Here is a 10,831-nt window from a genome sequence, read left to right as displayed (position 1 = left end):
CCGAATGGCACTCTTGGATGCCAATCATGCTTTCGTGTTCGAGTGCCTTTTGGACTACTTTTTTAGGTTTTCTTAAGTCGAGCCTTGCATTTAGACGTGTTTTCAATCCGTATTCAAAGATTTTTATCTCTTTTTTGGATAATTCAGGTCTTTTCAACAACAATTATCTTGTAGATAGATATTCCAAAAATCTTGATAAAGTTCAGATTATCCACAATGTTATTGTTATCCAATTATCCCCTTTTAATCTCATACAAGCAATCCTATTTTCGACACTAATTAACAACCAATTACAAAATTATTTAATTAATTCAAATTGTTTAACCAATCAGAATTAATTTAAACTAATCATGTGTGGTCGACTCTACCTAGACACAATGCATGTTGACCGTGCAAACTTGATCATGCGATATCTTTTGATTCGATGGTCCGATTTGGAAACCAAGCACACCGTCGCGACCGTTAGAATCTCAAGATCATTTTTATTATATGCAATGAATGAATTAATTCATGTAATGCAATCATGATTTTTGAGGTACATGGATGGTCACTCTAGTTATCTTCCTTGATTAAATCATGGGTGTAAAATCGAGTGTTTACAATATCTTTGTATGACAGCTCTTAAAACAAGTTTTATATATGTCTAAGGTTGTGAGAAAAGAAATCTTAAACAAATACATAAGCCTGGACTGAATTTCAGATTTGGAAAACTAAAAATCATAAATCTTGATAGATCGAGTTGCTGTTAAGCTATCTATCAAGCTTCACAGTAAGTCTCGATAACAGACATCTGCCGAGCTATCTGTCGAAACTTAATGAACTGCTTTTCTTCACTTGTTTCTTGGACCAATCTTCATGTCTTGTAATATGAACACTTGATATACTCGAACAACATATTTTTTGATGTATTAAACCCATTTTAGATTTAACTAATTACAAGTAAAGTGCGTCTTGTCAAAGGATTAGCCAATTACATAAAATATGACCCTAACAATCTACCCCTTTGGAAATCTGTGACAAAAACACAAGCATAATTATGAGAGAAGTATAAAGTAACAACTCCATAACTATTACAAGAGCCAAAAAGCCAAAAGTACATAAGCCTAACTAATACAATGAGTTCTTGTAAAACTTTGCAAGAAAAAGAGATCATGACATGATAGACTTGCAACCTGTCTTATCTAAAACACTTAAACAAGATTCATCAAGGCATCAAGTGTGAAGTATAGACAAGTTATATGAAAGAAGAAACATGTGCTTAAAGAGTGAAAAGAAACGACACATGTGAGACAAAGGTGAAGAACATACATCATATATATAGAGAAAGAAGCGATACAATGTATGAGTTAAAAGGTCACAAGACCATGGTACATGAAGTGAGAAAAGATATAACAAAACCTCTCTACATCCCTTAAAACACTCTCCCCCTAACTAGTCTATCCCTATGCTAGCTCTCTCCCTAACAAAAAGACTATTCTTATATACAAAACTACTCCCCTTTTTTGTCACGAGTGACAAAGGGTGAATCATTGAGAGGCAGTCATGTCATCATCAATCTCAGAGCAAGAAGCATTATTATCATTATCATCATCTTTGTTAGGGTCATATTTTTTGTAATTGACTAATCCTTTGCCAAAATGCACTTTACTTATACTTAGATTTAAAATGGGTTTAGTACTTCAAGAAATATGTCGTTCAAGTCAAGTATTAAAGACATGAAGATTGGTCCAAGAAACAAGTGAAGAAAAGTTATTCATTAAATCTCAAAAAATAGCTTGATAGATGCCTGCTATCGAGACTTAATGTGAAACTCAATAGATAGCTCGACGATAGCTAGATTTATTGAGAATTACGATTTCTGAATTTTCAAATATGAAATTCAGCACTGTCTTATGTATTTGCATAGAGTTTCTTTTCTCACAACCCTAGACATACATAAGGCTTCTTTTAAAGGCCATCACATACGGATATAGAGACCAAAAGACTTATTTTCTTTGTGTGAAGCTACTACGTTTGTACACCACAAGGTTTTGTATCTGAGTGCTTCCAGATCTTCATTGTTGATGAAATGAAGAACTTTTGCAGCTAACATCTATTCAATTTGCTGGAGTTAGTCACGTACTTAAGATCTATGCAAAGGGTTAGTCACAAATTGGAGGTTTGTGCATCAAAGGAAAAAATGCTACTACAAGATCAAGTCCAATTAGGTATTGGAGTGAAGGTTCAACTGTAAATTGGTATTTCGGGATAGGCTAGGGCAGTTGGTAAAATTTCTTATACTCGTAACCACTTGATTTTTTATTAGTAGATTCTTGGGAGTGGTGACCTCAAAATCACCCGGTGGGGTTTTTGCCTTGTGAGATTTTCTCCATTTATCAATAAATCACAGTGTCTAATTTATTTTCTGCTGCACATAGTATTTTTGGTGATTTGTTTGTGCCTTCACATTTTGCATGCAAATTGAACCTACTTAATCAACTTGGGTAATTGAATTAATTAACTGAGGTCAAGCTATCTTAACCCAACAATCTCCACAATCCAAAGAAAACTCAGTTGGCTCAGGTGAGGGAAAAGGAGCAAAACCACCAAGGCGAGACTGGCAGTGAGCGATGCAACCAATCCTGGTGCTCATCTGACACATCTCATTAGAAAGATGGTTAAGATGACTACCAAAATCAACATGCATGAGCTAAAGCTAATCCATGATGGCAGCGAGAAAGACCTCAACTCTAGAAGAAGAAAAGGGAGGAGCAGATGAGGAAGATGGTCTAGAGGCAAGAGCAGCATCCATCAAAGTAGACTTTAATGAGGCCGCTTAGCAGCTAGCTATGCATCACTCCTCTGAATAGATTTCTTACTGATGGCACCCATGACATAGAAAGGAGAAGAGAGAGGAATAGTGACGTGCACATTTGAAAGGATGCTTGTGATAGCCGCAGGAAAGATTAGCTTATCACATGTGGCAGTATCTCGATAGCAATCTATCATAGATTCTATCATGTGTGAAAGAAAGTCTATAGAAAGATCTTCCATATGAGAAAGAAGAAAACGACCACAAGGCTTAGTGATAGTGTTATAGTGAAACTTTGGAATGAGAATAAAGGTCATCACCATATTGAGGATCCGTGGACCCTTAGCAAACCTAATGGTGGAGAAATTTAGAATTTCTCCCCACACCACAGCCTTTTCACAGAAGAGTGAGGTCATCTCGTCTCGAAAAACAGAACTAAGACGACAATGACTAGGGTAATTAAAACGATCAACCCTAGGAACATGTAGTACCGCGGAAATGAACTTTGGGGTGACTATGATACGTGTACCTTGGAATACTATAGTAAACCTAGGTACAGAGGTATTAATGGAATGCATGTTGGAGTAAAACTCCTAAATGAACACACCGGGTAGAGGAGTGTCTGGAAAGTCAGATAGAATGACCTGACATTCCAAATAAATCACTCGGTCAGAGAAGTTCTCAAAAAAGTCATCTTTGGCCTTCTCATCACGGAACCTCATAGAATCAAAAAGAAAGGGAGAAGCAGAAGAAGAAGAACCACGATGTTTGATTAGGTTCTTGGAGGGAACAGACTTTTTAGGTGCCATGAGAAGGAAACTAAATCGAGAGAGAGACAGAGAAACACAACAGGAGGAATAAGGCACAGGAAAGAAGAAAAGAATAAAGTGCAATGCATGACAATGCATGAACATGTTACGTGCAAAAGAAATTGCATCATGGGTAAAAACCTAATACAAACTATAGCACTCACAAGGTATAATCAGTCACACAATCCTAGAATGCATGAAACATTGTTATAATGAACATAGAATGCAATGCATGAACATGTGAGAGCATCTAAACAAAACCCAACCCAAAAAATTTAGCAAAACCACAAAAACTTCAAGATATTTTCCAAAACCTAAAACCTAGGTCTAAATGCATGAAAGAATGAGAGAAGGAAGGTTTAGAGAGACATACCAACAAATTGAGGCTAGGATTAGGTTGAAAACTTGATGGGTAGAGAGATTTGAGAGAAGAAATGGTGTTTGGGTCGAGAGAAAAGAGAAAAGGATCGAGATATTTGAGTGAAGAGAAAATCGGGTTGAACCTCAAGCATATATAGAATCAAACAACTCGATAGATTGAGAAGATATTGAGGAGGTGTTGAGAACTAAAGCTTAATAGATTTAATTTAATATTATTTGAAAATAGATTTTGAAGTGAAATATCATGATTAGGATTGGATGTTTGAAAACTGGTTTTTGAAGAAGAAAACCATTACTAGGTTTAATCTTTGAAAAATAGTTCTCATATTTTAAAAGGTTTTAAATGGAAAACCATTATATCAGAGTTTCGGCAAAGTTTTAACAGACTCAATTGTGGTCATATTATATGAGAGCGGCATAGCATTTAAGCGCATAGTACTCCAACTATGGCATCTAGTTAGCTACTTGTTCGATAGAGCAACAATCATCTTCGAGTTTGATCATGGCACAATAGCAGTTTAATATTACTATAGCTACACTCTTAGGAGCAACATGATATTTCTAAGTTCTTTTGAACATTGACTTTGATTTCTGGAGGCTTATTCAGGGTTTTCTGATTTTCTCGGTCTCGAAATTCCACAAACAAGTTACAATTGGAAATTTCATGAAATTATATTTTAAAAAAAACAAACAAGTTTTCATAAATCAAAGCTTAAGATGAGAAGTTATGGCTCCTAAAAGTTGGTACCTCATAAAGTTTTTGGACGTTTGAGTTTATCATCGTGAAAGTTTAGGCATTTGCATGGAAATCTTACTGAACACAGAATTAGGAGCTCCATACGTTGTTGAAAAGCTTATGAGACCTAATGTCTATTGAAATTTTAGTTTAGATTGGTTTTACATTGCTTTAAAAAGTTACGGGCCTTTAAAAGTGTTCGGTGCATGTAGACACTCAAAACAAAACTTATCACACAACCATTCAAGTTATATACGACTCGCACAATTCGGAGATCATTTGACCAAGTTTTGATCCAATCCTAGTTTTGGCTAGGGATATGGTTTTTTCTTGTCAGTTTTGGAAGGTTTTTTTTTCTAGGATATCTAATTTACGGGGGTACATCCGACATTAGAAATCTACGATTATTCCTTGTCATAATAGGTCAAATATGGTCAAACTTGGTTAACCCTCATTTTTTGTTGCAAAATTTTCAAGTTTAATCTAATTTGACTAATTTCAACAAAGTTGAGGAGTTTGAGGTGTTTTGGGAATGTACATGTCTCAATTAAAATTAAGATTTTTTTCAAATTTTGCGTACTAGTAGTAATTTGCTTTCAAGGGGCAAAATGGAGAGTAGCAACAATACATGTATTTGGGAAAAAAAAATTATAGTTTTTTGATATGTAATGTAGGACTGTTATATCACATGCTTGAATATCATTATGATAATTATTAATGCTATAATTATCTTCTAACTCTTTTTGCTAATTTTATTTTATTTTTTCATTTGTGTGATTTTCATGTAAATTTCCTATTATATTTTAACAGTTCTAGGAATGAATTTATTAAGAATTGTATTTAGGTTTTCATCTAAAATTTTAATTTTATTTTAAAAAATATACAACTCAATTCTCTTTTTTTAAAAGAAGAATTTTTATTAATTATTTTTTTATAATTTGGGAGTATTTTGTTAGGGGGGGTCTTAGGCCTAGTTTTAGAGCAGCTCGGTCAAGTGTTGTTGGTAGTGATAGGAAGAGTGTCAATGTTTTAATATGAACGTGAAATGATTTTACTGTTTATTTAACACAGAATGACACTTTTTCCCACCTCAAATCAATTTGGAAAAGTTCGATATGTTTCTTCATGGAAAACAAGATCAACGTGAGGTCACTTTAGAGATATGACAATAGAATAAGATTTCTGTAATCGTACAAGTCTTATGCTGGTGGTAAACAATACTCAATTGAGCTAGCTTTCAATATAAATCGCATTCTTATAATCCATATTACACCTGGATATAGAGATCTGTTTAAGCTTGATAGTACGTGCCCATGTTGGAATTTACCGATTCATGTCAAACTTTATGTACACACTCCACATGTTAATGTTCCCAGTTATTACTTGTTACATTTCAGCGTTTAACTGCCAAAAAAAAAAAAATACAACTATTATAATGGCAAGAGAAACCAATTACTAATACTAAAAACAAATGTTGAAACCATAACAAGCTTATTTGTTACTATAGTTATGATACTGAAGCTGCAAGCATGAAATGATTACGTGCAGATGAATGGCAGGGCAATTCTCCTTTGGCGAAACAGAAGTATGCTATATGCATCTGCATGTTCTCTTTTGCCAAAGGAGATTTGCACTGTTATTCCCTTAACCCCACATCTGCTTCCCTTGCTATGGCTCATGTTCGAGTTGCTACCGTAACACTTTTGTGCCTTTTATACCACATGATTCGCACCAAATTTTGAATATGCGGGGAAATTAAATAGGATATTTGGATATGCCTGAACAAGTGGTATATAGCATTGCTTTCTCATTACTCATGGCCTTGTGGTCCCAATTCGCACACCATCAGAGCTAGAAACCAAGGAGTTCAAAATATCATTGTTACATCTTCAATCCGGGTTTCTAGGTACTTTCTACACAATTAAAATGCTGATAGACACCAGCATTTATGGTACTTGAATTTATTATATGGCTTTGACATATATGCAAAGTTTATTGTCAAAAACAAATTTTCTATTATAGTTTTTGTGTTCAATTTTATACTTCATCAATCATGATACTCCATATATATATATATATATATATATATATATATATATATATATATATATATATATATATATATATATTATTTTTTTCATTTTAAACTTGGGTATTTTATATGGAAAGTAAGAAGAATATGTGGCAAGTTATAAATTATAGACTATGAAATAGAACGAAAAATTTGTATTTTTTCTTGTCAGTCCCATAGTTGATGTAATTAATAATGGGTTTAGCTTACCTCCAGTACTTTTTTAACTGGACATCTCTTGTTGTTTTAAATATACAATAGTAAGTAGTAGTAGATTTTAATCTATACCTTTTATTTAATTAGTGGGTGATGTGTCAGTTTCTTATTAAAACAAAATGAGACTTCAGTTAAAAAAGTACTGGAGGTAAGTCAAATCCATTGATAGTAAGTGATTTTGACTTATCAATTTAATGTTTGGGCAAATAAACTAAGTTAACAAAATATTTGAGTATAAATTAATATTGTCATAGTACAATTTTAGGATTATATATATATAAATTAAAATTCACATATTTTATAAGTTTTAAATGTTATCAGGACTCATGGTGAATGATGGGGTATGACGGTTGATGTGATCCTTTTTAATTATTTTTTTTAATTAGGTGATTACAAAAAGGGAGACATCGTTCAAGTCGTCACTTGTCAAGAGGTTTTTAAAGAGGAAAAAGTTTGAACCCGAAGTTTTTGTTTCAAGGATTTTTTGATTGGCAAAACCTTAAATTTAAAAATTAATGTTCAAAAAATAGTTTTTGAAGTGAAAAATTATGATTAGGATACGATGTTTGAAAAATTGGTTTTTTCTTAATTTTTTTTTTTAAGAAGAAAAGTATTGAGGTCTAAAAAAAAATCATGACAAAAGGCCCAAAGAAATAGCACATTGGGCTAACTCATGGAAAGTAAAATTGAGAAAAAGGGGGTTGGGCTCACAAAAAAGAGAAGGATGGCAGGCCCAATAGATTTGAGGCCTAAGATCCATGAAGAGGCAGGTATTAGAATCCATGAAACAAAGGGAAGAAAGAAAAGGGCTCAGCCTGCCAAGATCAAAGGACCAAGGAGAGTCTAGTAGAAAAGAGCTGGGCCGGGATCCCGGAGACTGCCAAGGGCCTAGGATCCCTGGGGCGTGCAACACAACCAAAGAAGAATTAAGACAGCTCAAAAGGGGAACCAAAAGGCACAAGGAATGAAAGACAGATATGTCATTCTTAAGAACTCAGTGATGCAACACGTAACTAGAGGGTTTGGAGAGCAACAACTCATGAGGAAAGGGTCGGTACCTCAGGAAACCCAGAAAGAAGAACTATAAAGAGAAGTAGCTGGAAAAACCTTCGACTTGGCAGAGAAGAACTTGGCTCACTAGGAAAAAAATGACAAAAAAGAAAGGGTAGCCAAAAGGCTAAGTCTGGAAAAGGGAAGATAGAGAAACCTTGGAGGAAGTGAAGTTGTAGGTCAGCTCCCCCGAAGACACGTTTGAATGGAAGGTTAGCAAAGGGCTTTTGGAGAAAAAGCATCAAAAGAAGAGAACTATGAAAAACATGGAATGGGTTGGCTACCAAAGCTGCTGGTACGCTACAGGCTTTGTTATCGAAGCAAAAAAAGGGAACCAGTGATACCCCAGAGCCCTGAGGTGACGCTATAAAAGGAGGAAGCAACAACAGTGAAGGGCATGATTCAGCAATAGTGAAATCAGAATAGAATTATAAAACTTTGTCAAAACTCTAAGAAAATAAGGAAATATCTCCTAGTATCCCAAAAACAACCACTATAGTACAATACTTGGATTCAAAAGGATTCAAACTTTGCAAGTTTTAGAGGTTTAGATAGTCATTTAAGTTTGTAATTTTTAAGCTTATTTGGATCTTGTAGCACAATTTAGTGAGCACATTGTAATCCATAATTAAGGAAACTAATGGAGTATTTCTTATTGATTTGAAAGATCCCTAACAATTATTTCTTGTTATTTCTTTATTACATTGCCTTCCTTTGCTGTTTTTCTTGTTGTGCAATACATATATTCTCGTTTGCTAGTGTATGTGTATTGCGGGAACCTTGTCTTGTGCACCACTTGATTCGTAAACATCCCATTTAGCTGCGGTGAACCAAGCCCAGTCCCTTCAAACTACAACAAGAGGGTCCGGGGTCCTTGCTTAAGTTTGGACCTGGATACCATTAAAAAAAAGGAACCCTCACAAAAGGCATAGCTAGGGTTTAATCAAATGGTTCTCATATTTTAATAGGCTTTATATGAAAAACCATCAAACCAGAATTTTGGTAGAGTTTTAACAGATTCAAGTATGGTTATGTATATATTTTGGATGGAAGTATGGTTATATTATATGAGAGTATTTGAGAGCGGCACATCATTTAATTAAGCGCATAGTATTCCAACTATCGCATCTAGTTAGCAACTTAATTATTTGATAGAGCAATAATCGTCTTTGAGTTTGACCATGGCACAGTAGTAATTTAATATTACTATAGTCTATAGCTACACCATTTGGAGCAACATGATATTTTCTAGGTACTTTCCAACATTGACTTTGATTTTGAAGGCTTATTCAGGATTTTCTTGGTCTCGAAATTCCCCAAACAAGGTAAAATTGGAAATTTCATGAAATTTTCTTTCCTATAAAACCAAGTTTTCATAAATCAAACCTTGAGAAGTTATGACTCCTAAAAGTTGGTACCTCATAAACTTTTTTGAACGTTGAGTTTACAATTGTGAAAGCTTTTAGGCGTTTGCATGGAAGTCTTACTGAACAGAAAATCAGGCACTCCATATGTTGTTGGAAAGCTTGTAAGTTGCATGGTTTTGAAACTCGGACTGTTTAATGAACCAGAAAAATGAGAGGTTCAAGGTTTTTGAGGTCAAACCGAAATTCAACCGAGGTCAAACAGTGATGCATCATTTAAGTTTTTTAATATATTTGATACTTAAATTGGTTTATATTTATTAATTTTGCATTTCTGACCAACAAGATGTGCATGGCCTAATGGTTTGCATGCTGGACATGGATGAACTAGGTGGACCGGCCGGTCCGGTCCGGGTTTAAAAACAATGGTAAGTTGTAACACCAAATGTCTATGGACATTTTAGTTTAGAAGGGTTGTACATCGCTTTGGGAAGTTATGGGATTTTAAAAGTGTTTGCTACATGTAGCCGCTCAAAACAAAACTTTTCACACATGCTTTCCTGCTATATATGACTCGCACAATTCCAAGATAGTTTTGACAGAGTTTTGATCAAATCCTAGTTTTGGCTTAGGTTTGGGGGTTTTTTCTTCTTAGTTTTGGATTTTTTTTTAAAAAAAATTCTAGGATATCTAATACGTTATATGTCCGATATGGGTGATCGACCATTATTCCTAGTCACAATAGATCAACCCTCATGTTTTGCTGCGGATTTCTCAAATTTGATCAAAGTTGAGGAATTTGAGGGGTTTTAGGGTCGTACATGTCTCAATTCAAATTAAGGTTATTTTCAACTTTTGCATACAAGCAGTAGTTTGATTTTGCGGGGGGCTAAATGGAGTAGCAACAATGCATGTATTTTGGAAAAAATTATAGCTTTTTATATATTTAATCTAGGACTATTTTATCACATGCTTGAGTATCTATAATATCTTCTACCTCTTTTTGCTAAGTTTATTTTTTTCTTCGTGAGAATTTCATGCAAATATCCTATTATATATTAACAGTTCTAGGAATGAAATTATTGAGAATTGTATTTAGTTTTTCATCTAAATTTTCAATTACACTTTTATGAAATTCTTAAGGTTGAGTTGGATTTCAATTAACGTAATATTTTGATGGACCTATTGAAGGTCTTAAAGGTACGTGGAAAAATACACAACTCAATTCCCCTTTTTTTATTTTTTATAATTTGGGAGTTTTTTTGTTAGAGGGGGCCTTAGGCCTATAGGCTTGGAGAAGCTCAAACAAGTGTCGTTGGTTGTGTTAGGAAGAGTGTCAATGTTTTAATATGAGCGTGACACGATTTGACTGTTTATTTGAACACGAATTGACACTTTTTCCTACCAGAGATC

Source organism: Castanea sativa, chromosome 5 (assembly GCF_040712315.1).
Source record: "Castanea sativa cultivar Marrone di Chiusa Pesio chromosome 5, ASM4071231v1".
Lineage (NCBI taxonomy): Eukaryota > Viridiplantae > Streptophyta > Magnoliopsida > Fagales > Fagaceae > Castanea > Castanea sativa.
Note: the sequence above shows the minus strand (reverse complement) of the source record.